The following is a 7,753-nucleotide window of genomic DNA, read 5'->3' on the forward strand; positions in this document are numbered from 1 at the left end:
TTAATGAAAATTTACAGAGATTTTGGATTTCTATTCACTCATTGTTGCACTTTTCTCCCTGCCCACCCCTACCCTCCAATTCATTCTTCTCTTTGAAAAGTAAAAAAAAAAAGAACAACTCAACAAAACTCTTTCATTATTATACAATTCCCCTACTCCCCCACCCCAGTCCACTCCCCTACGGAGCCTTCATTCTGGACTCCTGTCATGACAATAATACCTAATCATATATACCTTTTAAACAGTTCTCTCCCTCCTCTATTTCAAAGCAGTATACATTACTTATGCCCTCTTTCTCAATCTCCCCCCCCAAACCCTATGTAAGTCCCATTTTACAACAATGGCACTAAGCAATATTTGTCTTTTTGTGACTGAAATAATTTAGTTTTACATAATTTTATAAGACTTAATAAAAACATACTGTGTTCTATCTGAAACTACCTCACAATTTTCTACATTGATTAATAGTTGTTAGTGTTACTATTATTGTTGCTCTTGCGTTGACAGGTGCTGTTGAGTATGACTCATTGCAGTCTTATGAACAACAGATCTGAGCCCTGTCCTATCCTGTTCCATCCTCACAATTTCTGACACACTCGAGCCTTTTGCTGCCGTCACTATGTCAGTCCACTTAGTTGAGTATCTTCCTCTCCTTTGCTGTCTTCCCATCTTTCCAAGTACAAGGACATTCTAAGGTGTCCTTCTCTAAGGAATAACCTCCCCTAACAACATGTCCAAAGTATGTAAGGCAAAATTTCATGCTCCTTGCTTCCAAGGAGCACTCTGGCTGCACCTTCTCTAAGACATATCAGTGTGTTCTACTGGCAGTCCATGGAACATTCAACACTCTCTTCCAACACCACAATTCAAAGGCATCAATTCTTCTGTCATTCTTAGTCAGGGTCTAACTCACAGAAGGATAGCAAGTGATTGAAAAGACTGTGGATGGTCTGAAGCAAGTGCACTCTAGTCCTCAAATTAATGTCATTGCTAATTTGGAGAGGTCTTTGACTGCAGGTTTTCCCAGTGTAATACCATTCCTAATCTCCTGATTGCTCCAATCAATACTCCAAGTGTATTGATTGTAGATCCACGTAAGATGAAATTTTTGACAGTTCCAATATTTTCTCCATTTGTGACAATGTTGCCTGTCAGTCCAGTGCTGAGAATTTTTGTTTTCTTGATGTTGAGAAGCAATCCTTATTGACAGCTGCAGAGTTCAGTAAGAGGCTGCAGTTCAATGTTAAAGAGACATTTCTGTTTGCAAGTGGAAAGAGAAATGTTTAAAAAGGCATAATATTTAGGGGCAAAGTGATGACCACTGAAGGCACCAAAGCTGCAATATTTAAAAGGGGTTTTTTTTGGTAGTAAAAGGGATTTTGAAATTTTTTTATTAACAGGGATTTTTAAAAAATTCTATTTCTGACATTGGGGACTGTGGCAGGGTTACTGAATTAGAGGTGCAGTGCATGAGAGGGAAATAAAAGATTTTTCTTTTTCTTTTTGGGAGGAAATTAATTTTTCTTTGAATTCTTTTTAACTACATACATTGTGCTGCTTTTAAAATGAACTAAACAAGAGCTATAAGGAGATCTTCAAGAACAAAGACCTGTGTGGTCTATGAGTAAGGATGACGGCTTGAAAGCCATACTGCCAAGGTCTGAAGACTCAAATCAAAGGCCTTAGGCACCTAACTTAATGGGTTTTGCCTCAGTTTCCTCATCTACAAAAATTATCCTCTACCCCAGGATTATTAGGGAGCTCTGGTGGCTCAGCAAGCAGGAATCATGCTACCAATCCAAAGGTGTTCGGTTCAAATCCACCAGCTGCTCGACAGGAGAAAGATGGACAGTGCCCTCCCAAACAATTCACTGCCTCTGAACACCCACTGGAGGGTCAGCTATGGGTTGGTTCTCACCCAATGATACATAACAAAGCCTACGGTTAGTACAAAACCTGAAAGAGCTAATATACACAGAACTCATCCCACACAGTTTCCTTCTCTTTGGTACTGGAAAGGATTCATTAAATGCCTGTGAAGAGCTTGAAACTGATATGCATAGTATCTCATCATCCTGACATTCTTTAATTTGGCAAGACTTCCTTTGGCTTTGAAAAACAGTGTCTAACTATTAAAGGCTATTTGGGCCACTGTTACTTAATCAGTTCTCCTTACCTAATAAAACCTGGTAACCGGAGCGGTTTAAATTGCCATCTCACGAGGGCTTAGATGGGACAGAGGGAGAGGCTTTAAGCCTGGAAGAGAAATAAATGGCTACAATTCTCTCAGAGAAATGACAAAGCTTATCTGTACTGAACCTGTGAGATGGGGCTTGTGATTAAGGCCTATTGCGAATTGCATCAGGCTGATTCACTCTGTAGAACTGGGGCATGATGTCTATCAGGAGGCCCCGCTGAGAATCTGTCTTTCCTCGGGCCCACAAAGAATCAGCTGTTCAATTTCACTGTGTGCTCTTTGCTTACTTTCTCAGATGCGTGGGAAGCTCTAGGAAGTCCTACTTCTCTCTCTATTCAGACTAGCTTCCTGCTGGAAGGTCTAACCGGGATAGGTCAGCAAGGCGACCAGACAGATCAAATGTTATTCTTCGTGAGGCAGGCCGCACAGGTATGAGGAGGCCTCCCACTGCCTCATCCAGGCCCATTCCATTGACTACAATTTCTGCTAGCTAATCTCTTCTTGAGGAAACCTGGTGGTGTAGCACAGCGGAAAGATGAGCAGTGCCCTCTCATAAAGATTTATCGTCTTGGAAACCTGATGGAGAGTCACAAGGAGGAAGATTCAACCTGACAGCAGTAGGTTTGTTTCTTGAGTTCAATCAATTCAGTACCTCATGTTTGAATGAAAAGAACTCTGTAGCACAGATTAGCAAATTATGGTCTGTAGACTAAATCCAGCCTACCTTATGCTAAAAATTTGTCTTGCTCTGGCTTATTGTTGATGTGTACCATTGAGTCAGAACCCACTTATAGCTGACCCTCTGGTGAGTTTTCATAGGCAGTTAATCTCACAGGAGTAGACTGTCCATCCTTCTCCCATCAAGCAGCTGATGGCCTTGAACCACATACCTTTGGGATTGCAGTGCAGCTCCTTGCCATTAGATAATTGAACTAGAACTCCCTTCAAGAGAATTGTTGTTGTTGTTGTTGTTATGTGCTGTCAAGTCGCCTGTGACTTATAGTGACCCTATGTACAACAGCCCTAAACCCTGTTCTATCCTGCGCCAATCCCACTGTCTCTGACATACCTACAATCCATCTCATAGAGGGTCTTCCTCTCCTGTGCTGTCCCTCCACCCTCCCAAGCCTGACATCCCTCTCCAAGGAATGGTCCCTCCTTCCAACATGTCCAAAGTATGTCAGGTGAAGCTTCAGAATCCTTGCCTCCAAGGAGCAGTCTGGTTTAATCCTCTCCAGGATGAATTTGTTTATTCTCTTAGCAGTCCATGGTATATTCAGTACTGTTCTCCACCACCACAGCTCAAAGGCATCGATTCTCCTTCTACCATCCTTAGTCATTGTCCAGCTCTCTGATGTATATAGCAAGTGATTGCAAAGACCATGGCCTGTATCAGGCACACCTTAGTCTCCAAACTGACTTTGCTGCTTTTCAGTAGTTTGGAGAGGTCTCTAACAGCAGACTGTCCCATCACAATACGTCTTTTAATATCCTGGCTGCTGGTGCCAAGAGTGTTGATTGTGGAGCCAAGCAAACTAAAGCTGTGAATAAATAATCTCAATCTCTTCAACATCTATCACGATGCTGCCAAATGGCCCAGTGGTGAGAACCTTTGTCTTCTTGATGTTGAGCTTCAATCCATATTGGAGGCTGCAGTCCTTCTGCAGCAAGTGTTTCAGGTCTTCCTCAGTTTCAGCAAGAAGGGTTGTGTAATCTGCATAATGAAGATTGTTGATGAATCTTCCTCTAGTCCTAATGCCACATTTTTCCTAATACAGCCCAGCCTCCTGGATAATCTGTTCTGCATATAGATTGAAAAGGTTTTGAGATAGGACACATCCCTGGTGTACACCCTTCCCAATTTTGAACCATGCAGTGTTTCCTTGCTCTGTTCTGATGACTGCCTACTAGTCCAAGTATAAGGTTTCGCATTAGAACAATCAAGTTGTTCTGGGATTCCCATTCTTCTGAGAATCAGCCAAAGTTTGTTGTGATCCACACAGTCAAACGTTTTTGCATAATTAATGAAACACAGATAGACATTCATCTGGTATTCCCTTGTTTCAGCCATCTAACATTAAGATCCATCTAACATTAGCTACAATATCCCTAGTACCACAAGTTTTCTAAATCCAGCTTTTACTTCTGGCAATTCTCTGTTGATATGCTATTCCAGTCATTTTTTTAATAATCTTCAGCAGAATCTTGCTTGCATGAGATATTAATGATATTGTTTGATAATTTCTACACTCTGTCAGATCACCTTTCTTTGGAATGGAAACAAATAATAGATCTCTTCCAGTCAGTTGTCCAAGTGGTTGTTCTCCAGATTTCTTGGCACAACATGGTGAGCACGTCCAGGAGAGCATCTTTTAGCTGAAATATGTCAATTGGTATACCATCTATTCCTGGGACTTTATTTTTTGCCAATTCTTTCAAAGCAACTTGAACTTCCTCTATCACCACATGCTCTTGCTCATATGTTGTTTTGTGAAATTCTTCTGTGTCCGCCAATTCCTTCTGGAACAATGAATGACTCTATATACTCTTTTCATCTTTTTTTAATACTTCCTGTATCATTTAATATTCCACCCAAAGCATCCTTAAGTATAGCAACTCAAGGTTTGAATTTGTTTTTCAGTTCCTTGAGCTTAAGAAATGCTGAGCGAGATTGGCCCCTTTGATTTTCTGACTCCAGCTCTTTGCACATTTCATTATAATACTTTATGCTGTCTTCCTGTGCTGCCCTTTAAAATCTTCTGTTCGACTCCTTAATATCTTAATTTCTTCCCTCTGCTTTGGCTTCTCAGTGCTCAAAGTGCAATATTCTTCTAACATCCATTTTGGTCTTTTCTTTCTCCTCTGTCTTTGTAATGATCTTTTGTACTCTTTCTGGATGATATTCTTGATATTCTCCCATAACTCACTGGGTCTTTGCATATTAATGTTCAAGGCCTAAGTAAAACAAACAACACTCATCTAGTTAGACTAAATGAATTTGTCAGGAGAGAGACAAGGAAGAATGGCTTCAACCTTTGCAAGTTTGGTCCATGGAGCAGTTTGAAAGTAAGGCCACAGATTCTTTAACTTTCTTCCTTCCCTTCAAGCAGTGGGGCCATCCCTTGAACACCATTCACTACAACATCACCATCTACTTCGAGAACACTTTTAAGCCGGCTGAGCTCCTTTGGTACTTTTTTTTACTCTTTTCAGCACACATCTTCCTTTTCCACTTACCTCGAAAGCTTTTAGCCATATTTTAACCAAGAAAGCCAACACTATAACTATGCAGCAAAGGAATTGAGCCGTTACTGAAAGAAAATGCGTGATACGAATGGTGAAAAAGATAACATGAAAATGGAATATGGCATTAAGAGAAACAAAAAGAGCCTTCTAGACCAGCATGGACAGTACCCAATGTGGATGAACCAGAGGCAGAGAGAAATGCTGAAAACAAAGAGAGAAAAAAGGGAAGGGAAAAACAAATCCAAAACAGCAAAGGCAGTGAAAGGTGTAGCCTGGTAGACTCTGAAAGCACCACATGCAGCAGGCGCTTGGTTAAAGTGTATGCATTGATTTCCGTTTCCACTAGGTGAGAATTATTTATTTCTGAATCTTAACTGACATTTGTCTTGGATTTCCAACCCAGCATAGCTGAAGTTTGGTTTGGGAACTGGAATAAAATATTTTCTTTGGTGAATGTAAGCTGCAGTGATCCTTTAACTGGATTTCTTTCTAGTGTCCAGGTGTCACTACACACCAAATTGATATCAACTCTTAACCCACCTGTAATTGATAGTTGTTACAGCGTGATGTGTGTAATTTGTAAATGTAAAGCAAGTGATGTTATAATGAAAAAATTAACTCAGATTTATGTAAAGCAAAGAATTTAAAAAATAGTATCATTGGATCTTCCAAGAAAAAAAAAAAAGAAATGGGAACAAATGGTCCTTCTTCTCCCTGATCCTGGAGGAAGGCACTGGGTGGCACATAGAGCTACGAGCTAGCTTCCAAACAAAAAGTTGGCCATTGGAACTCACTTCGAAGTACCTTTGGAGAAAGGACCTGACAATCTGCTTCCAAAGCATTACAGTCATCAGAAACGTAAGGGGTACGGTTCTGCCGGGCAAGGGGTTGCCACGAGTGAGCATCAGCTGGGCAGCAACCGGTTTGTTTATTGGGTTTTGAGTGTGGGTTTGTCTTAATAATGTGTGGCACTTTGGGGACAGGTTATAAAAAAGTACTCTCTTGTGTAACTTGTTCTAGGGGATGATAACATCTTGTCTTGAGAAATCTCAAGCTTCCCTACGTCCACAGGTGAGCAATCAGGACTTAGTCCCAACTGACAATGAGAAATGGAGGCCTCCTGCCAACAGCCAAGAGAGCAAGCTGTTTGGGTTTTTAAAATATATTTTTATTTTAACATTTCTCATATTTGTTAAAGATATAAACACAATAATAAAAGCTAAAACATTTACAAATGAAAGGAAAAGAAAAAAATGCAAATTAACCAACTCAATGTAACAAATATTGATTTGTTAAAGAAAAGGAATGCTGTATTAAAAAGGAAATATAAATATTGGTCTCAATGGCAAAAAGCTGTATATTCTGTAGATACCACTGTGTTCCTAATCTGTTTCTGAATTCTTTTAATTGATGATGAGAACGCTGATTCACACTGACATCAATGAGAACAAGCTGTCTTCAAGTTGACTTTCCAACTCTAGTCAAGCCTTTAGATAAGTGCAGTCTAAACTACATGCTAACCCACTCCTGATCCATAGAAACTGTAGGTTTTGGGGTAATTTGACGTACAGCAATAGAAGCCTTTTTGGCAAGAACCAGTAGGAATTGTCCTTTTACTAGGATATCCTAGAACTGTAAAATCGAAGGACTTTGACATTAGCGTTTGTTGAGTTCGGTCCCCAGCTCATGAAGACAGCATGAACCTTGGGATGAAACATTGCTCAGCCCTGTGTCATCCCTTGATTAGCGGAGGATCAAACTATTGTAGTCCATAAAATTTTCTTTTTTAAAATTGTCATTTTAATAAAAGTTTACAGAAAAGTTGCCTTTTCATTCATTCGTTGTTGCACATTTTCTTCCCTACTCTCTCCAGTTTACATTTAAAAAAAAAAATATTCAGTCTTATCGCTTCCTCCCCCTCCCCGCCGACATCATGCTCCATTTCCGGCTTGGATTTACTTTTGGAAACGTCGTTTGTTGGCTCACAACTACGAGCCAGGAACAAACCTGGCCAAAAAGCTTGAGGACATCAAGAAGGACTTGGATGCCAAGAAGAAGCCACCTAGCTGCTGAGGGCCTCCTGCTGTAAGCCCTCTGGGCCCTCATGAATCAGCCCTCCCCGAGAGCCTCCCCACCCTCGAACCAGCGGCATCGCGGCCTCAGCGAGGTTCCTCTTTGCTGGATCCTGTGTTGCCTTAAAGCAAAAATGGGGCCTCCGATGAAGAGCTCCACCACTTCCCCACATGCTCTCTCCTCACCTTTGTTCCAGCTCGTGGAAGAGCCCAAGACTGGATTATGGAGTTAGATAGT

General features: G+C 40.8%; 1 pseudogene; it reads left to right on the forward strand.

The window, feature by feature from the left end:
• Window positions 1–7,376: 7,376 nt before the first annotated feature.
• Window positions 7,377–7,516, forward strand: LOC102855021 (annotated as a pseudogene).
• The last annotated feature ends 237 nt before the right edge of the window (window positions 7,517–7,753 follow it).

Source organism: Elephantulus edwardii, unplaced genomic scaffold (assembly GCF_000299155.1).
Source record: "Elephantulus edwardii isolate Elephantulus edwardi_28Jun2011 unplaced genomic scaffold, EleEdw1.0 scaffold00021, whole genome shotgun sequence".
Classification (NCBI taxonomy): Eukaryota; Metazoa; Chordata; class Mammalia; order Macroscelidea; family Macroscelididae; genus Elephantulus; species Elephantulus edwardii.